The sequence below is a fragment of the Canis lupus genome, chromosome 15 (genome assembly GCF_048164855.1).
Source record: "Canis lupus baileyi chromosome 15, mCanLup2.hap1, whole genome shotgun sequence".
Lineage (NCBI taxonomy): Eukaryota > Metazoa > Chordata > Mammalia > Carnivora > Canidae > Canis > Canis lupus.
In genome coordinates, this window is record NC_132852.1 from 34,656,072 (window position 1) to 34,668,731 (window position 12,660).

The window sequence follows — 12,660 nt, forward strand, 5'->3', positions numbered from 1 at the left end:
TGACTATGATTTCATTGTTACACAATATTTTAGGCTGCTTTGTAGTTATTTTTTCCTGATAAAACCACAGTACTACTGAACTGCTTGTACCAATACAAAACTTACTAGTAATATATCCTATTTCCCTTACCTATTTGGTTTAACCTCAACTGTCTTCACTTCGTTCTTGACCACACCCAGCAACAATAGACATGGTATTACCACTTGAAAATTTAAATTATTTTTCAGTCCCTTACATCAAGGGTACTGGCTCACACTGAAAATTACTACAAACTAAGGAATTTCTATCAGTCACCTTGTTCCATTCACTATAAAATCTAGTAAACTAACAAGTTGATCCACATATTTTCCTTTCTCTTTCACCAACAAACTTTTAAGTTATAGTCCAGTGGTTCCTGAGACTGGTTCTTAAAATTGTGCAAATATTCAAATTTGACTTTATTTTAAACTATATTCTGTTTCCCACAGCACAGCAAAAAGAGAAGGTATTGCAGAAATGATATGTAGTTTTTAAAATATGAAGTATTTACTGTAATATCTAAATTCATAATTTACTATCTTTCCTCTAAAGACCTGTTTTTGGTTCATCAAGTTTATTACTTTAGTATTTTTGGATCAACTATATTTAACATATCACCTTGAAAATAAACAAGAAAAGCTAGAACATAAGGCACTTCATACCATACATACACTCAAATTTTACACTATCACCTATTTGCTTAATCAGAACAGTAAGTAAGTGTTGGTGAAGCTATAGCCATCATGCTGTTGTAATAACAATAGTGGGAGTAATTTGGACTGGAAAGTTAACTTCATGTTCGAACTTGTACCAACATAAATTCTTAAAACTGGGAAACACTAATATAACCTATGCAAAGAATCTGTTTAAGCATTAGTTACCATTCAACTTTAAACTTCTATGAAAACAAATTTAGGCCAACTGAGTTCATTTCTTCACCCATTAAAATGGGACTAAAGGCTAGTTCACTTTGCAAATATTACTTTTCTTACATTAAAAAGCAGTCATTAATTATCAGCTATATGCCTGGTACAGTTCCAGGTACACTCTAGCAATTCTACTTTGGTAGAGTTATAGATCCCTATAGCTCCAAAAAGTAGTCATTTTCATCTCCAGAGATGACAACACTGAGTTTTTGTTGTTAAGGTGGCAACAGGTCTCCTCGACTCTTGCCCTACACTCCACTGCCCACTGAGTTGGAAAAAAAAAAAAAAGGATGTTTTTGTTAAATGGCTTAAAGCAAACAGAATGACAGAACAACTTTCAGGGTGAAGGTCAAAGGAAAGCACATCTCTCAATAAAAAACAACATATTTTCTATAGGATAACAAGTTTGTTACCGTTAGTTATAAAGGTATAGCACACTTTCTATAGATATTTTCTAAAATAAAATGTTTCTCAATAAAATTTCAATGATCTGGAGGGTATTATGCTGAGTGAAGTAAGTCAATTGGAGAAGGACAATCATTATATGATTTCACTCATACAGGGAATATAAAAAACAGTGAAAGGAATTATAGGGGAAAGAAGAGAAAATGAGTGGGAAAAATCAGAGAGGTGACGAAACATGAGAGACTCCTAACTCTGGGAAACGAACAAGGGGTAGTGGAAGGGAAGGTAGGCGTTGGGCTGGGGTGACTGGGTGACGGGCACTGAGGGGGGCACCTGACGGGATGAACACTGGGTGTTATATGATATGGTGGCAAATCAAACTCCAATAAAAAATAATAATAATATTATTTATTTAATAATAATATTTCAATGAAAAGAAACCTTTTTAAACCACATACAATGTTCTTTCAATAAAGGCATCTTGACAGGAGAATGATTTTATAATTTTAAAAAATCTGCCACATACACTGTTTCTTAATTTTTTTTTTTAAGATTTTATTTAATTAAGAGAGAGAGAGCACAAGCAGGGGAAGGGCAGAAGGAGAGGGAGAAGCAGACAGAGAGAACTGAGCAGGGAGCCTGAGGGGCTCAATCCCAAAACCTAAGCAGAAGGCAGACGCTTAACCAACTGAGCCACCCAGGTACCCCATTAAACCTAAAGAATCTCTGTATGTCAAGTTTTGTTAGCACAGGATATATGAGCATCTTCTTTTCATCGATGACTTTCTAAACTCACAAGTGGATATAAAATATGTGTCAATTATATCTCAAGAAAGCTGTTAATAAAACTTGAAAAACTATCACACAAGCAACTGTGTTACTGTATATTTGTACTACACTTTAAAAACCACAAATTTAACAAAGTCTTTCTGCCATTGCTGGGAGTTTAAATTGACTCAAAATTTTCTGGAAATGTTCTAAAATTAACTGCGGTAGGGGTGCCTGGGTGGCTTAGTCTGCTGAGTGTCTGACTCTTGGTTTAGGCTCAGGTCATGATCTCATGATCATGAGATCAAGCCCTGCACTGGGCTCTGTGCTCAGCAGGAGTCTGCTTGGAAATTCTCTTCCTCTGCCCACCCCTCTACTCTCATTCTCCTTTTCTTTCTCTCCCCCCACCCCCCTCAAATAAATAAATATTTAAAAAATTAAATTAAATTGTGATGATGGCTGCACAATTCTATAAATACACTAAAAACCACTGCATTGTATACTTTAAATGGGTGAATTGTTACGATGTGTGATTTCTCAACAAAACTTTTTTTTTTTAAGATTTTATTATTTATTTATTCATGAGAGAGAGAGAGAGAGAGAGAGAGGCAGAGACACAGGCAGAGGGAGAAGCAGGTTCCATGCAGGGAGCCTGACATGGGACTCAATCCAGGGTCTCCAGGATCACGCCCTGGGCTGCAGCCGGTGCTAAACCGCTGAGCCACCAGGGGCTGCCCTCAACAAAACTTATTTAAAAAAACAAACAAACAAAACATGGGGCGCCTGGGAGGTTCAGTTAGTTAAGTGTCCGACTTTTGGTTTCAGCTCAGGTCACGATCTCAGGGTTGAGAGGGAGTCATGCGGGCTCTGGGCTCAGGCGGACTCTGCTTGAGAGTCTCTCCTCCCTATTCCCTTCCCCCCATTCTCATGCATGCATGCTTTCTCTCTCTCTGAAAATAAATAAAAGGTTTTAAAAAAAACCTTTGAAATGTTCATATCTGTTATGTAATTCTACTTCTAGGGATTTATTGTAATGAAATAATCACAGTCACATAGGTTTTTTGTTTTTTAATGTTTATATAAGGATGTTCATCAAATCATAATATTCAAAAATCGCAAACTGCCTAAAATACCATCAACAGAAGAATGGTATGGGATCCCTGGGTGGCGCAGCGGTTTGGCGCCTGCCTTTGGCCCAGGGTGCGATCCTGGAGACCCGGGATCGAGTCCCACGTCGGGCTCCCGGTGCATGGAGCCTGCTTCTCTCTCTGCCTGTGTCTCTGCCTCTCTCTCTCTCTCTGTGTGACTGTCATGAATAAATAAAAATTTTGGAAAAAAAAAAAAAAACAGAAGAATGGTAAACAGATATGGCACACCCATACAATGAAATTATATGTCAACTTAAAAAATCACATTCTGAAAAAAGTCAATTTCACAAGAAAGGATGTTACAAAATACTATTAATGTATAATTACAGTTTGTTAAAAAATACTTAGGTGCCTAAGGAAAAACATGGGAAAGATATAAAAAGGTTAATAGTTATTTCCAGTTGGCATGCTTGATTTCAAGTGATCTTAGTCTTCTTTATATCTTACTAATTTTCAATTTCTCTATAATAAACAATCATTTCATATCTTAAACACAATAAATGTTACTTTTAAACTAGTAGCCACTTTGAAAAGTACAAATTTTCCATTAAAAAATAAAAACTAACAGGGCCACTAGCATTTCTTAGGAGTATTATGTGTATGTGTGCATATATGTATATGTGTGCAATACTTTAATGCATTAACCTCAATTCTGTCCCCAATAAAATAAATTCTAATGGCCCATGCTTAATTTTACAGGTGATAAACACAGAAACCATGAGCTAGATAAAAGGATATTAACTCTACTTCAGGGGTACCTGGGTGGCTCAGCGGTTGAGCGTCTGCCTTTGGTTCAGGTGATCCTGAGGTCCTGCGATGGAGTCCCACATCAGGCTCCCCGCAGGGAGCCTGCTTTTCCCTCTGCCTGTATCTCTGCCTCTCTCTCTGCGTTTCCCATGAACAAATAAATAAAGTCTTAAAACAAACTCTACTTCATACACAAAGCCAAATTACTTAATCTGGGTTTAAAAAAATATATTAGGGCAGCCCGGGTGGCGCAGCGGTTTGGCGCCGCCTGCAGCCTGGGGAGTGATCCTGGGGTCCCAGGATCGAGTCCCACATCAGGCTCCCTGCATGGAGCCTGCTTCTCCCTCTGCCTGTGTCTCTGCCTCTTTCTCTCTGTGTCCATGAATAAATAAATAAAATCTTAAAAATAAAAACAAATAAAAAATATATTAAATAATGTTTGCTTCCATATCTAGGATAACTCAACGTGTATGTTCATTTCAAAATCTAAAGTAAGAGGATGCCTGGCTGGCTCAGTTGGTAGAATGTGTGACTCTGGGTCTCAGGGTTGTGAGTTTGAGCCCTATGTTGGGTATAGAGATTACTTAAAAATAAAATCTTAAAAAAGAAAAAGAAAAAGTTTTAAGGGCAGCCCGAGTGGCTCAGCGGTTTGGCGCCGCCTTCAGCCTGGGGCGTGATCCTGGAGACCTGGGATCAAGTCCCACATCGGGCTCCCTGCAAGGAGCCTGCTTCTCCCTCTGCGCCTCTCTCTCTCTCTCTCTGTGTGTGTCTCTCATGAATAAATAAATAAAATCTTAAAAATAAAAATCTAAAGTAATTATTTATCAGCTTTGTTGGGGGGGGGGGGGGAATTAACCAGAATAAAAAAGAACAACATTTCTACTGTATTACAGAAAGGAATTTAAGGGTTTGGTAAAACATAGCAAGAAGTTTCTCCCCATAATCAAATATGAAATACTATGTTCTAACATGTTTGGATGCTGCAGGAATCATACATAAAAGAAACAAACAGCTTAAAGTGACAAAAATAATAACCAAATACTTTGATTTATGTATGTAAATATGTCGTAAAAATGTCTTTTTCAGAGCCCACATTGCAGAACTTTAAGCAAATAGGCTGTATTTGTGAAAAAGGAAAAAAATTCAAGCTTTTCTGCTATCAAAATCCTCAAAACCAACATTTAATCCTTCCAAACATGCAAGAAAACAGTAAGATAGGGAAGAAAAATAAAGTAAGTTTCTCCAGTTTCAAAAAAATTTGATTCATCTAAACAAAATATAGAAAAGGTAAGAATCAAGGGGCATCAAAGATGCAGTGTCAAAACAGACCATCACTACTGATTACTTCTCAAGTTAATCCTTCTTGAATGGTTACTTAACATGAAAGTGAGAGAGTCAAAGTAGCTTTTAGAAAATAAGATACTTCAGTTAGAATGTTAATACAGGCATATTTGATATTTTCTAAGCAAAAGTCATTGCTAGAGTCTGCACACTAATCTAAACCCAACAGTCATTAATTTCTACCAAAAACTGCAAGAGATAACTCTGGAAAAAGACTTTGTATAAAATGGCATGATTCTTATAGAATTTAGTGTTATTTTGTTTCACATTCGTTAATATAGCACTAAGATTTCAAATCACTAAATGACTACACTACTAGGAAACATTTTTTTTAAATTGTCTAGATAACCCTTTTGATAATAACAAAAACTGGTGATTCAGTTTTTACATTTCCTGACCCCTTATGGTTATCAATTTTTCAGGTTACTTTCAGCACATTGTTATCTCGAAAGCCCGACTACCCAGGCAATACCAGCTAAACGAATGAGGCTGTCTCTAACTTTTCTTAAAGGCTTTGTTACCTGGATGGTGACTACATGATGTTTACTTTCTAATTATATTTAGGTTTTATGTTTTTTTCTTTATATGTCATGTTTCACAACTCATATGTTTAAAAATGTTTCTTTTTTCAAGGCATTTTGTGTGTGTGCATATTTTTAAAGGTACAGTTTTCTTAAGATTCTATAGCTAAGAGATTCTAGTAATGCAAGACTCAACAGACACAATACTGTCTTAGGTACAGCCAAAATGCCATTAGGTAAAAGCAAGCCTCCAGACAAGACTTCCTAATCTCAAATCAATTTGATAAACTAAATTTTGTTTTACGCACAAAATCCCAGAAATACATACATTTCTTAAATTTAAAATATCTACTTATATATTTCAAGACATATGTTCATAAGTTATGACAAAATTTAAAAAGCATGCTCTATGGTAGAAAAATACTTTATTGTTACTTAATGTTTATATATTAAAAGGAGGATAATGCAGGCTATGAAGAAAAAATCAAGAAACACACTTTTTAAAAAGTTTTTTTTTTTTTTAAATAAGCTCCACCCTTAATGCGGGGCTTGAACTCAGGACCCCAAGATGAAGAGTCACATGCTCTAATGACTGAGTCTGACAAGTACCCTTGAAAAAATTCTTAAGTAATCAGAAATCTGAAAACTTTATTCTACTTAACATGTCAATCTATTTGGCCTGAGGATTTCCTGATATCTTAATTTTCCCATCTTTAAATCTGGGTTAAATAATTCTTGTGCTTTCCAACTTCACATTTTAAAACAAAGTGGGATGCCTGGGTAGCTCAGCGGTTGAGCGTCTGCCTTCCACTCAGGGCGTGATCCCTGGGTCCTGGGATCAAGTCCCACATCAGGCTCCCTGCATGGAGCCTGCTTCTCCCTCTGCCTGTGTCTCTGTCTCTCTCTGTGTCTCTCATGAATAAATAAATAAAATCTTTTAAAAATAAATAAAATAAATAAAACAAAGTCAAGTTATTGTGTAGAAATTCAAACATCTCTGAAGATGTCCTAAGTGCAAAGTATTACTAGATAATAAACTCATATAATTTATATGGCTAAAATATAAACTATAAGATATGAAATTTTTTCATTATCCTATGCACTTTCTCAATACAGCTCTAAATTTACATGGAAAGAAAGGAACCTAGTAAGAAATAAGAATTATCATTGTAGATCAGTCAATGATGACAAAGATCCACATCTTAAAAATTTTTAAAGTCAAGAATCATTTTTCAAAGAGATTTTCAAATTCAAAATGTCATCAATGGGCAGATGTACTTTAGGAGTAACAACACATACCCATCCAGTAAAAACTGAACATTCTCTAAATTCACAAAATTTTATTATTTTATTATATTTTTTAAAGATTTTATTTATTTATTCATGAGAGACACAGAGAGAGAGAGAGAGAGAGAGAGCGCGAGGCAGAGACACAGGCAGAGGGAGAAGCAGGCTCCATGCAGGGAGCCTGACATGGGACTTGATCCCGGGTCTCCAGGATCACGCCCTGGGCCGAAGGCAGGTGCCAAACCACTGAGCCACCCAGGGATCCCTAAACTCACAAAATTTTATAAACCTTTTTTTACCTTCATTTTAGGCCACACTGTACAGGCACAACATAATACAGAAGTGTTTGAAAATACTTATTAAGTACTTAGTAAAGTCAACAATAAAAACCAAAACTGTAAGCTTTTTAAAAATGTGTTAGGTAGCTGTAGTACAATCAATTTCTTAAATTTACCTTTATTAACATTTATAAAAAGATTAGCCTGCAGAAAAAAAGCTCACCATTCATTTTAAAAACTCAAAAGCTGGGCATGTTGTTTATTAGCAAAGAATAAATCATCTTAGTTGCTCTTTCAAAAAATAACAGACTCTTTTTAAAAAGTAAAACGCCAAGAAACAGATCTTACAAATAAATTCTAAATCTTTTAAAGGCTTTAATGATTTTAAGTGTCTACAGCAGACTGTTTCAAAAGAACCCAGTGAATAAGTATCCATGGTAACTTACTTTCTTCTTGATAGACATAAAAAATTAAAAATAATGGTGCCTGCTAAAATATTTTAAAACTTGTTTTCAATGAGCTATTTTTAAGCTCATTTTAAAAAACTTACCAGTGCCTCAACTTTCTTTCCAAGATCCTTTCCAGGACCATGATAGACCTCTTATTTTTTTTCACTTCATTACTATCGCAATTCATTGATAATTTTATAAAAAAACAGAAAAAATTCTGTCAAAATCACTTCACTACCCAAAACACAAACTTTAAGATACTTGCGCAGGGTTCATTTACGCATGCAAAAATATTTTGTGCATATGCTATATATACAATATGGTGAACAAAGTATGAAAAAAGTGAAACAAGGTCTTTTGCCTCACTTCAACTTAATCCTCTCGCACTCCTTGTACCAAATGTGCCTAACCTTGAATATTCCCCTTTACTTTGAGCTTTTACAGAAAGCTTAAATACCTTCATAATAATGAAATAATGTGGTATGGCATAAAGAGCTAGATAACAGGTCTGTCACCAAAGCCTTGAATTTAACTTCTTTAGGCCTGTTTTCTCTCTCATAAAGTAGTTGGACTATATATCCCCTCCATTTAAATAGGCTGTTAGGGACTTAATTCAAGACCTGACCTCTATATTGCTTAAAATAGCAAAGACCTGTTAACATCCTAACGTTAATCAATATTCCAAACAATAGAATACTATATGACCCTTAAAAAAATTCATAGATCAATATGTGCTAATTTAAAAGGATGTCCAAGGGATGCCTGGGTGGCTCAGTCAATTAAACATCTGCCTTTGGCTCAAATCATGATCCCAGGGTCCTGGGATGGAGTCCCGCATCAGGACTCCTTGCTCAGTGTGGAGCCTGCTGCTCCTCCTGATTGTGCTTGCACTCTTGCCAACAAATAAATAAAATCTTAAAAAAAAAAAAAAAAGCTTGTCCCACGTAACCTATTAAAATACAAAAGCAAAATGCAGACAGTATGACCCAATTTGTGTGTATTTGAAGACACTTATGCCTATGATTGTACAGATATTTTCTAGGAGGACTCCGAAGAAACTTTGAAATGGTTATCAGGAAGAAATAGGGTGTTAACTTTTCTCTTTTACCTTTTATAATATTCGAAAAAAATTTAAATAATGAACATATGTTCATAAAATTTTAAAAGAAACTAAAAGATCTGCTGATCTAGGTTCTATAATTAGAAAGACCTGGATTCAAATATTGGCTTTGCTAGTTACCATCTATGTGGTATTAAGTTACTTAACCTCAATTTCCCCACCTGTAAAATGGAGTTAGTAGTACTAACTTCAGACAACTGTTGGGAGGATAAAAGGAAATCTTACATGTGAGACACTCAGCATAGCACACTGTAAGAAGACAACTATTAGCAGCTTTGCTATGATTATTATAAACTCCAGAAACAGAGTATCTTTAGAATCAGATTTGACAATTCACTGGAGGATGACCAATCTCAAAGGCAACCAATTTCTTTTACCCAAAATTCAGTCAATCTGATTAGTATAAGAAAGAGCATTTTAAGGTTTTTTGTTGTTGTTGTTTTTGTTTTTTTTTAAGGTATCACAGGTAGCAGGTGGGCTGATGGACACAGTAATCACAAGAAAGTCAGGGTTTTAATTATCATATAACTAGAATAGCCTTCTTCATTATATGGATATGCATCCAAGGAGCCAGAATAATCATTACAGCTAGGCAGGAGACCCTGATCCTGACTGCTGAATACATAGGAATACACTTTTTTTTTTTTTTTAAGTAATTCAAGCTTCCAACATGAGTGTTTTCTTATCTTAACATATAACAATTTCTCATTTTCCTAAAAATTTATGGCACTGGTAGTTCATGCGCACAACTTACCAATTAATTACAAATAACATGTCAAATGATTGGAAGACAAAAATGAAAAATCCATGAATTCCAAAAAGCATATTGAATGGCTTTTTTTGAATGAAACTTTTCCTCAAAGAATTTTTAAAAATTCAGACTGAATACTATCAAATCAAAATACTCCAAGTTGTAAATCTGGCCTTTAAACTAAAAATACCCTCATAAAGTACTACTCTAACAATATTCAACTTCATTTTTCCAACACACCAAGAACACATCCTAAACTTCTTTATAACAACTGAAAGGATGTTGCATTAAAATAGGTTAAATCAGTATGTAGTACAATTGGTTTGAGTCCATCACAGCACAGTTTTAACAGGCCTTTGTGGTATTAGAGAATAGTTTCAAAATCAATATGATAGATTAAAGTTTGGATTACCCCAATTACAATTATAAAACAAAAGGACACACACACTCTTAATCCTTTTCAATATGAAAAGCAAATAGGCCCCTTTTAGCAATTTATCTAATGTTAAGTTTGTCAGGATTTAAACCTTTAGAACAGTAACAATTTCAAAGTACCCAAGTAGTTACATTTTGATACATTAAAGAGTTACTGTAGCTTTCCTAAGAGTAATCTTAAATTCCCACCAAAAAACAAAAAATAAACAAAAAACAACAAAAAAAACCTGGCAGCTCATTGAGACTCTAAGAACTGCATGCCTACTTCATAGATCATTGCACTGTGCTGAACTGGCATTTGGAGATTGTAATGAGCTGGACATATGAAGGCAAAGGGAAGGGATGGAGGAGAGAGAGTGCATAAAAAAAAGAAAACATTTAACACACCCATCACCTCCTATAAGCATGAGTTACCAGAAATACCATTTTAAAATACATATAGTTCTAATTTTCCAACATTCAAAATACAGCAAGCAGATAATCTACCACAAGCAGATCTTCCTACCCCTTCTCACCCCCACACAGTGCTTTGCCAAGAAAACAAGCCCAAGAAAAATAACCAATGCAATTTCCTTGTTTACTTAAAGAATTTCAGAAAACATGTTGACTGCTTCTGAGGCTTCTAAAACAAATTTTCAATATTTAGGACTTTTTATGATCGCATTTGAAATATGACAATAACGATTCCTTCAGCTAGTAAAAATATAGTTTCAACTTTATAAAAAGGGTTAATTCTACACTGCAGTTCATTAGCATGCCTTGTTTGCAACCAGAAGGAAGAGGGAAAGGGGGTGGGGGAGCAGCAAAACATACGAGATGGAAAACATCACTACCTCCTTTGGTGGTTTTGAATAATATTAAATTACCACAAGATGTATGGGAAGAGTTCACGAATAGAAAAAAAGGGGGTTAACAATCTGCACTGGCCCCTTCCAGATTCATACTGATGTCGGAGAGAAGGAATTTATTTACACTGCAGTGCCTGGCAGCAAACATGGCTGCCCCTACCCCCTTTAAATCTGAACAGTCTTCACTCCCTCAGAAAAACCATCAGATTATGGCCATGTCTCTACTGTCTTGCTACCATAACACTAACATATCTCCTCCTCCCTCAAAACAGTAAAACCCACACCTCCCCATTTCACAACAATCACAACACCATAACCACTAGCTTCTATATTCTCTAGCCTTGAAAGAAAAGGCCCAGAACACACAGAAATACAGGAACAAAAGGCTTTCTCTTCCTTTAACAACCCTCTTCCCCTTCTTTTCCTCCCACTCTGTGATGCTTGGTCGATAGTTCTCATCCTTTTCAGCATTCAGTTAATTTCCTTCCCAACACCAACCTTAGGTCTTCCAATTTCCTATCTTCCTCTGTATGCATCCTGTCTCAACAATTCCTTGTCCCTTTTCCTAATCCACCTTTTCCTCCACTTTCATTCCCTCGTTTCTCTCTTGATGCCCCATCTCTCCATCAAATTCCACCCCTTCCCCCAGACTCTTCTAGTTTCCACAATGCACCCCCAAACCTCCCTATTTATCAGTCCACCCAGGTCTCTAATCTTCTCCAAACCTAACTCTACTTCTCTTCCCCTGTCCCTCCCCTGTTCCATCTGTATCCCCGCCCCCATCCCACCTCTACTCCCAATTCCCAGCTCAGCGCCACTTCATCTCTTCTCCCCATCCTACCTCCCCTGCCCCACCTCCCTCTACCCTCCACACCCCCCACCTGGCCCTCTGCTTTACCTTCTAGGCTCCCCTTGGACCCCTGCCGGCCACCCTCCCGTCCTCCCATCCCTGCTCAGGTCTCGCTCTACCCGCGCGTCCCATCCCTAGGTCGCCCCCTCCTCGTCATTCCCTCCTTAGCTCTTCCTTCCAACACACGCACACATACGCATTCACTTTACCTTCAGTTTGTTCCATTCTAACCCCCCGGCCGTGTCAGTACGATCACAGGAGAGACACGGAGGCCCGGAGTGGGGCTAGGGTGCGGGCAGCCGCCGGGGCTGCGGGGGGAGGAGACGGAACCAAGCTAGGCCGCATGAAATCCCCGGGCTAGATTTCCCCCGCGCCGGACGCCTCTGCCATGGCTGCCGACACCGAGGAGGGCCGCGGCCGGGCCGGGCCGGGCGTGAAGCGAAAAGGAGGAAGGCTGCGGGAGGTGGGGTGGGCAGGGGCGGTGGAGGGATGGGGGGTCGCCGCGCAGCCGCCGCTGCCAGGGAGAGGGCTGTGGCTGGCGGCCGGGCCGGGGCAGCAGGGTCCTCGGGGCTCGACTTGGCCTTCGCACGCCTCTCCGCAGCGATCAGTGCCTGGTCCCTTTCCGCCTCCGCCTCCGCCTCCGTCCTGCCGCCGCCGCCGCCCGCTCCAGCCGCCGCCGCCGCCGCCGCCGCCACCGCGCACAAAGTCCCCCCACCCGGCTCTCCGAGCGCCGCCGCCGCCGCCGCCGCCGCCGCCGCCGCCAAATC

General features: G+C 38.1%; 1 protein-coding gene across 8 annotated transcripts in view; it reads right to left on the reverse strand.

Annotated features, from left to right (window-relative positions):
* NSD3 (nuclear receptor binding SET domain protein 3) overlaps positions 1-12,660 on the reverse strand; it is a 123,803-nt gene that overhangs the window by 106,709 nt on the left and 4,434 nt on the right. For 7 of the 8 annotated variants that reach the window (XM_072776477.1, XM_072776476.1, XM_072776473.1 and 4 more), the window contains exon 1: positions 12,103-12,620. The exons of the other annotated variant lie outside the window; for it this stretch is intronic. The gene's annotated coding sequence lies outside the window, so the exon portion shown is untranslated. Of the gene's footprint in view, positions 1-12,102; positions 12,621-12,660 lie in introns of those variants that run through there. 8 annotated transcript variants of the gene reach the window in all.